Genomic DNA, 11,706 nt, shown 5'->3' on the forward strand with positions numbered 1-11,706 from the left:
TTGGAGCAGAGTTGTTACCTGTGAATGAAGTTCTGTACGGGGCAGGGATTGGGGACCTGGAGCATTGTATACGGAAATGCCCGTCCTTCCCACATTGGTAACAGGTGGCTCTGCTAGGACACAGGGACCTGAATGTCACTCTGCCCTGGCTGGATCCCCTCCTTCCCCTCTCAGAAGCTGTTGGGGCTGGAGATGGCTACCTTGTAGTGTGCAGGGAGTTGTGTAAGGCTTTTCAGTTCCACCCACATCTGTTTCACCTCATCCAGCATGGACTCATCTTGTTTTGGTGACATACTTGGGTCCTTGATTGTTGTTGGTGGCTCATCTGAGTCAAACCAGGACTATATGCGTCGAGCCCCGAGGTTTGCGTCACTGTCACGGCCAATGGTAGCCTTGAAGTAGGGCTCATGTACCACCACTACCTGCTGTGCTTGAGCCAGGATTCCAGGGTCACTGTTCATCACCTCATATGCTACTTTTTGATTTTTAAGTCCCTGATTTTTAAGTCCCTTAATAAGGAAAGCATCGGTGGCAAGCTGGTCCTGAAGTACCAAGCCAACACCAGTATATGCAAGAGAAACTAGGCGGTTGACCTCCTAGGCAAACTCAGCAGGTAGCCTCGTGGTTAGAGCATTAAGCCAGTAACCGAAAGGTTGCTGGATCAAATGCTCGAGCTGACAAGGTAAAAATCTGTCGTTCTGCCCCTGAGCAAAGTAGTTAACCGACTGTTCCCCGGGCGCCGAAGACGTGGATGTCGATTTCGAAGTCCACAGCAGTTCGAAGTCCACAGGAGGGTTCTGTATAGGCCTAAGACCGACTCCCTCTGTCTGACTGAGGGTTTGGGGGAAGCTGAGCTGTGGGCATACTGGTCAATGACATGTAGTTCTGCTGAAAAGGGATTGGAGGATGATGTTTGGTAGAACCCCACTGTGAGAGAGACCAGCTTCAGCACCATGGTATCTGTGGTTAGGTGGAGCAGACTCATGTGACCTCAGGATGACGTCAATCTTCCTGTCCATCCTCTTTTCCATTTGGTCGCACCTGAAGAAGAGATCCAGGAGTCTGTCTAAATAGCCTGTAATGTTTTTGAAAAGGGAAATGTTTGTTAAATGGGTAAGTAATTTAATTTCCTTTTTATTTACTGTTCTGAGTTATGATGCTATCAATTAGTTGATGTAGTGATCTACTCATTCTACAATGTGTTTCCTGGTGTATTTGAAGTACTCATTTAGAAATATGCAATATTTGGTTGTGCACTTTTCTGTTAAACTTTTTAACATTTGTGTTTTGAATTTGTGTGTGCCTGAAATAACTATGGGTGTTTCTCAAAATGTATACTACCATGCTCCGAGTACGCAAATTGGAGTTTGGGAGGCTCAGAGTGCGAGTCCAAATCAAAGTATGTGAACGGAGCACAGAGGGCACTTCTCAAATGTGTACTCCGTTTGTACATATTTTGAAGCACGCATCGATGCAAGCTTAAACGGAAAGTATGCAAAGAAATATGATGCAACAATGACGCAAAATGTATTGAAATCAATGGCGGCCGACTGAATGTTGCCTATTCACAATTCATATGTTGCCTGACTACAATATGTTATCTTGATACGTTAATAAATACATGCTGTGTTAACAAGGGCATTTTTACCTCCCTATATGGCAAGGCCATAAGTCAATAGGGCTAACTGGCTAACTACTATCCCAGAAACCCTAGAGACCCAAGAGATCCACAGATGATGCAATCTCTATTGCACTCCACAATGCCCTTTCCCACCTGGACAAAAGGAACACCTATGTGAGAATGCTATTCATTGTCTACAGCTCAGCGTTCAACACCATAGTGCCCTCAAAGCTCATCACTAAGCTAAGGACCCTGGACCTAAACACCTGGCTCTGCAACTGGATCCTGGACTTTCTGACGGGCCGCCCCCAAGTGGTAAGGGTAGGAAACAACACATCTGCCACTCTGATCCTCAACACGGGGGCCCCTCAGGGGTGTGTGCTCAGTCCCCTCCTGTACACCCTGTTTACCCATGACTGCATGGCCAAGCACAACTTCAACACCATCATTAAGTTTGCTGACGACACAACAGTGGTACCTGAACAGCCTAAAGGGAGGAGGTCAGAGACCTGGCAGTGTGGTGCCAGGATAACAACCTCTCCCAAAATGTGATCAAGACAAAGGAGATGATTGTGGACTACAGGAAAAAGAGGACAAATCACACCCCCATTCTCATCGACGGGCTGTAGTGGAGCAGGTTGAGAGCTTCAAGTTCCTTGGTGTCCACATCACCAATGAACTATCATGGTCCAAACACACCAAGACAGTCGTGAAGAGGGCACGACAACACCTATTCCCCCTCAGGAGACTGAAAAGATTTGGCATGGGTCCTCCGATCCTCAAAAAGTTCTACAGCTGCACCATTGAAAGCATCATGACTGGTTGCATCACTGCCTGGTATGGCAACTGCTCGGCTTCCGACCGCAAGGCACTACAGAGGGTAGTGCGTACGGCCCAGTACATCACTGGGGCCAAGCTTCCTGCCATCCAGGAGTTCACCCAGCCTTTCACCTGTTGTATTCGGCGCATGTGACAAATACTGTAAGTCAAATGAATTCAAATTGTATGTTGGGTTTGTCTTCACAGCATATCCCCCTTCTTTGCCTTGGGAAGGCTGATTTTTTTTGTATCACACCATTCCTGCTGTGGTGGTTGCCTGGGAAGCTGTGCAGACAGAGTAGTTGTTGAATTTTCTAAAATGTCTATCATTACAGCTGATTAGCCCCAATGACACAAACATCAACTGTTTTTACATACATTTGTTTACATCCCTGTTAGTGAGCATTTCTCCTTTGCCAAGATAATCCATCCACCTGACAGGTGTGGCATATCAAGAAGCTGATTAAACAGCATGATCATTACACGGGTGCACCTTGTGCTGGGGACAATAAAAAGCCATTCTAAAATGTGCAGTTTTGTCACACAACACAATGCCACAGATGTCTCAAGTTTTGAGGGAGCGTGCAATTGGCATGCTGACTGCTGGAATGTCCACCAGGGCTGTTACCAGAGAATTTAATGTTCATTTCTCTATGGTAAGCTGCCTCCAATTTTGCTGTATGTCCAACCGGCCTCACAACCGCAGACCACGTGTAACCACGCCAGCCTAGGACCTCCACATCCGGCTTCTTCACCTGTGGGATCGTCTGAGACCCCACAACCGAAGAATTTCTACACAAACTGTCAGAAACCGTCTCAGGGAAACTCATCTGCATTATCGTCGTCCTCAGGGTGTTGGCCTGACTGTAGTTTGGCATTGTAACCGACTTCAGTGTGCAAATGCTAACCTTCGATGGCCACTGGCATACTGGAGAAGTGTGCTCTTCACGAATGAATCCCGGTAACAACTGTACCGGGCTGGTACGTCCCATTCATCCGCCACCCAGTAGCGGTGCGTGGGTAAAATAAACAGTACAAAAAAGTTATATCACTGTCAGCATGGTCAAGTAAGTTAATGTTTTAGACAGTTTACTAAACAACTACTGATTTAGAGCCAAAAAGTTACCGCAAGTCAGCACAAAGACAACAGGAGCACTGCCTCCGCTATTCCATCTCCATTTCAACTTAAACATTTAAACATCATCAAATCAACAAGGCTATATATGCTCAATTTAATATACTGAAAACAAACTTAGAGATAGCAAAAACAATAAAGTCCAATCAATGTTGCTAAATACCCTGTGGCTGTCCATGGTACTGATTTCTGTTTATCTGTGTGTGCAAGCGAGCAAGTAAAACAAAATGTTGACTGACCATTCTTGTAGACTAGTTGAACGCCAATGCCATCCTCCTCTCTTTCATGTTGGCAAAACTGTCTATGGCTCTGTCATACAGTACACTTGTAGTTTTTGTTGTCATAGACTACCTAGCTCAAATGCATGCTAGGCTAACTTCCTGGCATGGGCAACAATGAACCAGCTAAGTTAGCTAGCTAGTTAATGCGAGCCTACATCTAAGCTACACATTGAACTTCAATTGTCTCAGGCCAGTGGCACAACATATTTAATTATGGTTAGATCAGAATCGTGCCATAATCATTGGCCTGTATGGAGAATTAAGTCAAAACCACAAGTCCAAATCCCCACCTCCATCCATGGCTTAGGAAAGTTTTTTTGCAAGCTAGCTACTGCAGGACATCAACACAAGTAGACCAGAAACAGACACGTTTTCCTGAAAATGTGCTTAGGAAGTGATTTGATTGATGTGATGCCAAAACCAAACTGGCCTTCATTGGGGAGCATGTTGCTGCACCAAGACAACCCACAGTTGAGCCCAGCTCAACGTTAATTATTATTCATTTTTTACCAAGGGAGGCCAAATGCTTGCTGGCATCAACCAATCAAATGCTATAGCAGCAACATGTTGTACTCTTTTGGTCCAGACAGCATCAGAAACATGGGCCACACATACTGAGACAGAGGGGCGCTGATTCCCTCCCTCGGGTACTTGTGAATTGACAGAAAATTGTGAAAACAGAGAAAAAAGATAAAATGATTTTATAATTTAAAAAATATTTATTGATCAGATATTTGGGGAAGCCTGGCCTCCCTTGGCATCCATGAATACACGCCACCACCATCACCTCATGTTTCAGCATGATACTGCACAGCCCCATGTCGCAAGAATCTGCACACAATTCCTGGAATTATCCAGCAACTTCGCACAGCCATTGAAGAGGAGTGAGACAACATTCCACAGTCCACAATCAACAGCCTGATCAACTCTTTGCAAATGATATGTGTTGAGCTGCATGAGGCAAATGGTGGTCACGCCAGATACTGACTGGTTTTCTGATCCATGCCCCTACCATTTTTTCTTAAGGTAACTGTCACCAACAGATGCATATCTGTATCCCCAGTCATGTGAAATCCATAGATTAGGACTTAATGAATTGATTTCAATTGACTGATTTCCTTACATGAACTGTGACTCTGAAATGATTGCACGTTGCGTTTAGATTTTTATGTTCAGTGTACAAATGCTATACACACACACCACAACTCCCTTTGTGGACAAAATTCCTTTGTGTCAGCTGTGTGCTGGCAGTTCTCAGACTCAACGTAGGGGGCTTAGGGACGGAAGAACGGAAAAAAAAGAAAAAAAAAATATCGGGTGTGTTACAGAAAATGTACCATTCACAAGTCAACAGCCACAGTTATAGCCACCACCACCGTGTCAGATTCATCAAACTCTGATACTTACATTATGGTCAGCGCTTGAAAGATCCCCTGATCCACTGTCAGTGATGGTAAAGCATCCGTCTTCAGGATTAGTTTCCTGGCAAGACCCATCGAATGGTCTCCCCGATTGATAAAGCAACTTAAATATGCACTGCACACACACGTGACATGGTGTACATCTTTGGTACACTGTCCACCCGAAATGAAAAGCAGACACTGCTGTCAGATTTCGGAAAATAGTGTATCGTGAAAGTGGAACAGAGTGTTTTAACTACTTTGCGGATATGAAACAAAACAGACAATCATAATATCAGTCCGAAAGATCAAATTCTCAGTTTATGCAATACAAACTTCATAAAAAGGTTTTAAAAGCAGGTTATATTTCACTCAATGCATAATTAATATAAACCACCAATATATTTCTTAGTCCAAAATATATTGATATCAGGTTGTAAATCACAGCTGGCCTGATACATTGTTTGCTGAATTCACCCATTCGGGATGCACTGTTTCAGTGTCAATGACTCAATATTTTGAACAAAAACGTACGACTGTAACTAAGGCTGGGATTGTCAATAGAATCATACAAGCAGTGGCGATTTTAGCATGTAAATCTATCTTATTGGGCAAAAAATAAATACAAATGTTTAGCAGCATGCCAGCCAAGACACTACATTAATTCCACTATAACGGCGACAAGCGGTGCCCACAAACTGTTAGGGCCGACATAAATAAAGGTAAAAAATAAAAAATAAATGAACTAGGCAAGTCAGTTAAGAGCAAATTCTTATGTTCAATGAGGGCCTAGGAACAGTGGGTTAACTGCCTGTTCAGGGGCAGAACGACAGATTTGTAACTTGTCAGCTCGGGGATTTGAACTTGGAACCTTCCGGTTACTAGTCCAAGGCTACCCTGCCGCCAACAGCAGAGCTTTCTTTTCAGCACAATGGATTGAATCCTTACCACCGCTACACCTGGCTATCAGCGGAGCCTTGTCTGGCAGCGAAACAATTCATTCAGGCTTGTTTACTGACTTTTTAAAAAACATAGCTGATATGGCTGACTTGCTTAAACAAATGCAGTTTCTACTGACAATTGAGATGTACAAACTATGACATGAGGGAACGATGAGTGGATAATAGGCATTCCGTAATTTTGATAAAAATATTAATGAGTGAGCAACAACATAACTGTGTTCAGCACTTTTGAAATGTACAGCGACAGAATGCAGAACATGGGCTGCTTTTACAGTATTTTCCCTGTACACCAAGTCAGAACCATAGGATTACAAAAGGGGGCATATAAGCAGACAATGAAACCTCTAACAATATTAGATGACATTTCTCAAAAACAGGTTATAAACTATATGTGCAGCACCACCAAGTCAGAACAGTAACATTAGGTGAAATCAAGAGGTGAAAATATACCAAATTATTAGGGTGAGGCACATGGGCTACTAACAGCTTACTATCAAATCAAATCAAATGTATTTATATAGCCCTTCGTACATCAGCTGATATCTCAAAGTGCTGTACAGAAACCCAGCCTAAAACCCCAAACAGCAAGTAATGCAGGTGTAGAAGCACGGTGGCTAGGAAAAACTCCCTAGATAGGCCAGAACCTAGGAAGAAACCTAGAGAGGAACCAGGCTCTGAGGGGTGGCCAGTCCTCTTCTGGCTATGCCGGGTGGAGATTATAACAGAACATGGCCAAGATGTTCAAATGTTCATAGATGACCAGCAGGGTCAGATAATAATAATCACAGCGGTTGTAGAGGATGCAACAGGTCAGCACCTCAGGAGTAAATGCCAGTTGGCTTTTCATAACCAATCATTCAGAGTTAGAGACAGCAGGTGCAGTTCGGGACAAGGTAGCACGTCCAGTGAACAGGTCAGGGTTCCATAGCCGCAGGCAGAACAGTTGAAACTGGAGCAGCAGCATGACCAGGTGGACTGGGGACAGCAAGCAGTCATCAGGCCAGGCAGTCCTGAGGCATGGTCCTAGGGCTCAGGTCCTCCGAGATAAGAGAGAAAGAGAGGGAGAGTGAGAAAGAGATAAAAGGGACAGAGAGAATTAGAGGGAGCATACTTAAATTCACACAGGACACCAGATGAGACAGGAGAAATACTCCAGATATAACAGATTGACCATATTACCCCCCCAGGCTGAGACAGGAGGGGTCGGGAGACACTGTGGCTCTGTCTGACGATACCCCCGGACAGGGCCAAACAGGCAGGATATAACCCCACCCACTTTGCCAAAGCACAGCCCCCACACCACTAGAGTGATATCTTCAACCACCAACCTACTACCCTGAGACAAGGCCGAGTATAGCCCATGAAGATATCCCCCACGGCATGAACCCAAGGGGGGTGCCAACCTGGACAGGAAGATCCCGTCAGTGACTCAACCCACTCAAGTGACGCACCCCTCCTATGGACGGCATGGAAGAGCACCAGTAAGCCAGTGACTCAGCCCCCGTAATAAGGTTAGAGGCAGAGAATGCCAGTGGAGAGAGGGGAATCGGCCAGGCAGAGACAGCAAGGGTGGTTTGTTGCTCCAGTGCCTTTTTGTTCACCTTCACACCCCTGGGCCAGACTACACTCAATCGTAGGACGTACTGAATAGATGAGTCGTCAATAAAGACTTAAAGGTCGAGACCGAGTCTGCATCTCTCACAGGGATAGGCAAACCATTCCATGAAAATGGAGCTCTATAGGAGAAAGCCCTGCCTCCAGCTGTTTGCTTAGAAATTCTAGGAACAATAAGGAGGCCTGCGTCTTGTGACTGTAGCGTACATGTAGGCATGTAGGTAGGAGCAAGCCCATGTAATACTTTGTAGGTTAGCAGTAAAACCTTGAAATCAGCCCTAGCCTTAACAGGAAGCCAGTGTAGAGAGGCTAGCACTGGAATAATATGATCACATTTTTTGGTTCTATTCAAGATTCTGGCAGCCGTGTTTAGCACTAACTGAAGTTTATTTAGTGCTTTATCCAGGTAGCCGGAAAGTAGAGCATTGCAGTAGTCTAATCTAAAAGTGACAAAAGCATGGATTCATTTTTCTGCATCATTTTTGGACAGAAAGTTTCAGATTTTTGCAATGTTACGAAGATGGAAAAAAGCTGTCCTTGAAATATTCTTGATATGTTCGTAAAAAGAGAGATTAGGGTCCAGAGTAAAGCAGAGGTCGTTCAGTTTTATTTGAGATGACTGAACCATCAAGATTAATTGTCAGAGCCAACAGAAGATCTCTTTGTTTCTTGGGACCTAGAACTAGCACCTCTGCTTTGTCAGGTTTTAAATGTAAAACATTTGCCACCATCCACTTCCTTATGTCTGAAACACAGGCTTCCAGGGAGGGCAATTTTGGGGTTTCACCATGTTTCATCGAAATGTACAGCTGTGTAATGTCCGCATAGCAGTGAAAGTTAACATTATTTTTCCGAATGACATCACCAAGAGGTAAAATATATAGTGAAAACAATAGTGGTCCGAAAACGGAACCTTGAGGAACACCGAAATTTACAGTTGATTTGTCAGTTGATTTCCACAGAGACAAACTGATATCTTTCCGACAGATAAGATCTAAACCAGGCCAGAACTTGTCCGTGTAGACCAATTTGGGTTTCCAATCTCTCCAAAAGAATGTGGTGATCGATGGTATCAAAAGCAGCACTAAGGTCTAGGAACACGAGGACAGATGCAGAGCATTGGTCTGACGCCATTAAAAAGGAAATTTACCACCTTCACGAGTACAGTCTCAGTGCTATGATGGGGTCTAAAACCAGATTGAAGCATTTCGTATACATTGTTTGTCTTCAGGAAGGCAGTGAGTTGCTGAGCAACAGTTTTTTAAATTAAATTAGAGAAGAATGGTTTAGTTTAGTTGGAATAGGGTCCAGTATACAGCTTGAAGGTTTAGAGGCCAAGACTATTTTCATCAAGGTGTCAAGAGATATAGTACTAAAACACTTGAGTGTCTCCCTTGATCCTTGGTCCTGGCAGTGTTGTGCAGACTCAGGACAACTGAGCTTTGGAGAAATACGCAGATTTAGAAGAGGAGTCCGTAATTTGTTTTCTAATAATCATGATCTTTTCATCAAAGAAGTTCATGAATTTATCATTGCTGAAGTGAAAGCCATCCTCTCTTGGGGAATGCTGCTTTTTAGGTAGCTTTGCGACAGTATCAAAAATAAATGTTGGATTGTTCTTATTCTCCTCAATTAAGTTAGAAAAATAGGATGATCGAGCAGCAGTGAGGTCTCTTCGACACTGCAAGGTACTGTCTTTCTAAGATAGTCAGAAGACTTCCAGTTTGGTGTAGCGCCATTTCCATTCCAATTTTCTGGAAGCTTGCTTCAGGGCTCAGGTATTTTCTGTATACCAGGGAGCTAGTTTCTTATGACAAATGTTTTTAGTTTTTAGGGCTGTGACTGCATCTAGGGTATTACGCAAGAATTTATAGCAAGGCTTTTGATGATCCTTGGTTGGGGTGTGAGCAAATTATTTGTTGCGATTGCAAACGTAATTAAATGATGGTCCGATAATCCTGGACTATGAGGAAAAACATTAAGATCCTCAATATTTATTCCAGAGTATGACTGTGGCAGTGAGTAGGTCCAGAGACATGTTGGACAAAACCCACTGAGTCGATGATGGCTCCAAATGCCTTTTGGAGTGGGTCTGTGGACTTTTCCATTTTTTTGTAAATTGAAATTTGCTTTCGTAAATGTTAGCAACACCTCCGCCTTCGCGGGATGCGTGGAGGATATGGTCACTAGTGTAACCAGGAGGAGAGGCCTCATTTAACACAGTCAATTCATCAGGCTTAAACCATGTTTCAGTCAGGCCAATCACATCAAGATTATGAACAGTAATTAGTTAATTGACTATAACTGCCTTGGAAGTGAGGGATCTAACATTAAGTTGCCCAATCTCTTTCAATAATGACAGGAATGGAGGAGGTCTTTATTCCAGTGAGATTGCTAAGGCGAACACCACCATGTTTAGTTTTGCCCAACCTAGAGCGAGGCACAGACACGGTCTCAATGGGGATAGCTGAGCTGACTACACTGACTATGCTAGTGGCAGACTCAACTAAGCTGGCAGGGTGGCTAACAGCCTGCTGCCTGGCCTGCACCCTATCTCATTGTGGAGCTAGAGGAGTTAGAGGCCTGTCTATGTTAATGAGCACCGAGACATTTAATCTATAATTTCTCTTCATTATTTTTCGTCATATGACAAGGATTAAAACGGATTTGCCAGTAGATTGTCGACTCATGATGATGACTGCTAGCTAAGACTTTGAAAGTACAAAAAGGGAAAAGGAGATACCTAATGTGGCGGAAGAATCCGAATTAGTTAGGAAACACAGATCATTAAGATGTCTTATCTGCATAATATGCATATATGATATGCTTGTTATTGGAATGTATCCCTTCAGACTCTGGTGTTGGCAATTGCACTTCCTCCCTCAGCTGGGGCTCAGTCACCTGGGGCCCAGAGAGGGGAGAAGTCAGGCGTGTCTTCCACATGTCTATGGTGCTATGCAGAATATCAGAAAGAGAAGAGGACAGGAGGGAACATTTGTCTTCATATGTGAATGTGTCTTTACCTATTCTCAACCATGTGAAGGGATGGCGTGATTGATGGGGGACCATGTACTTGTCTCCACAATGTCTGTGAGCCAGTCACTCCCTCCTTGGGGGAGATAAGGTCTGAGAAAGATATGTGGGGTAGTGTCTGGAACCATTGTATGTCATCTCTGATGTCACACCTATCCTGGGGGAGTGTATGACCTAGAGGCTCACTCTCCTCAGCGAGCTTGTCCAGGTGTGTGGTCATGAAGGGGTTTTACTTGAGATGGGAGTATCTGGAGTTGACAATTGATTTATGCCATAGAATGAATTGGTGTTTCTATGCTATGAAGTACCAGGAAAGAGATCGGAGCCTCATCTTAGCTGCCAGGCTAAACAATAAAAACAGTCTTCATATCAAATGCTATCTGGCTGTGGGATACTCCTTTCTCATATATCAAGTTTCACCTTGTGACCCATTCCATACAGCTGTTTGCGAAGAAGACTAAAAGGGCGTATCTTTTCTATCAAATATATTTTGTATTCCTTGCATGTCAGAGCTACTCGCCACAACACTTGGAAGTGTTGAGCCGACCAGCCTCATCATTATAGAAGCAATTGCTCTATGCTTTTCTACTTAATACGTTTTGAATAAAGTAATATCCTGATTGGTGATTGACCTTGTCTCTCCTCGTTGTTGATTAGAATTTCCACCACACTAGTCAGTTGTACAACTGAATGCCTTCAATTGAAATGTGTCTTCCTCATTTAACCCAACCCTACTGAATCAGAGGGGTGCGGGGGGCTGCCTTAATCGTCATCCTCGTCTTCGGCGCCCGGGTAACAGTGGGTTAACTGCCTTGCTCAGGGGCAGTGCTCAGGGAACGAC

The sequence above is a fragment of the Oncorhynchus clarkii genome, chromosome 9, assembly GCF_045791955.1.
Source record: "Oncorhynchus clarkii lewisi isolate Uvic-CL-2024 chromosome 9, UVic_Ocla_1.0, whole genome shotgun sequence".
In the NCBI taxonomy this organism is placed as follows: Eukaryota; Metazoa; Chordata; class Actinopteri; order Salmoniformes; family Salmonidae; genus Oncorhynchus; species Oncorhynchus clarkii.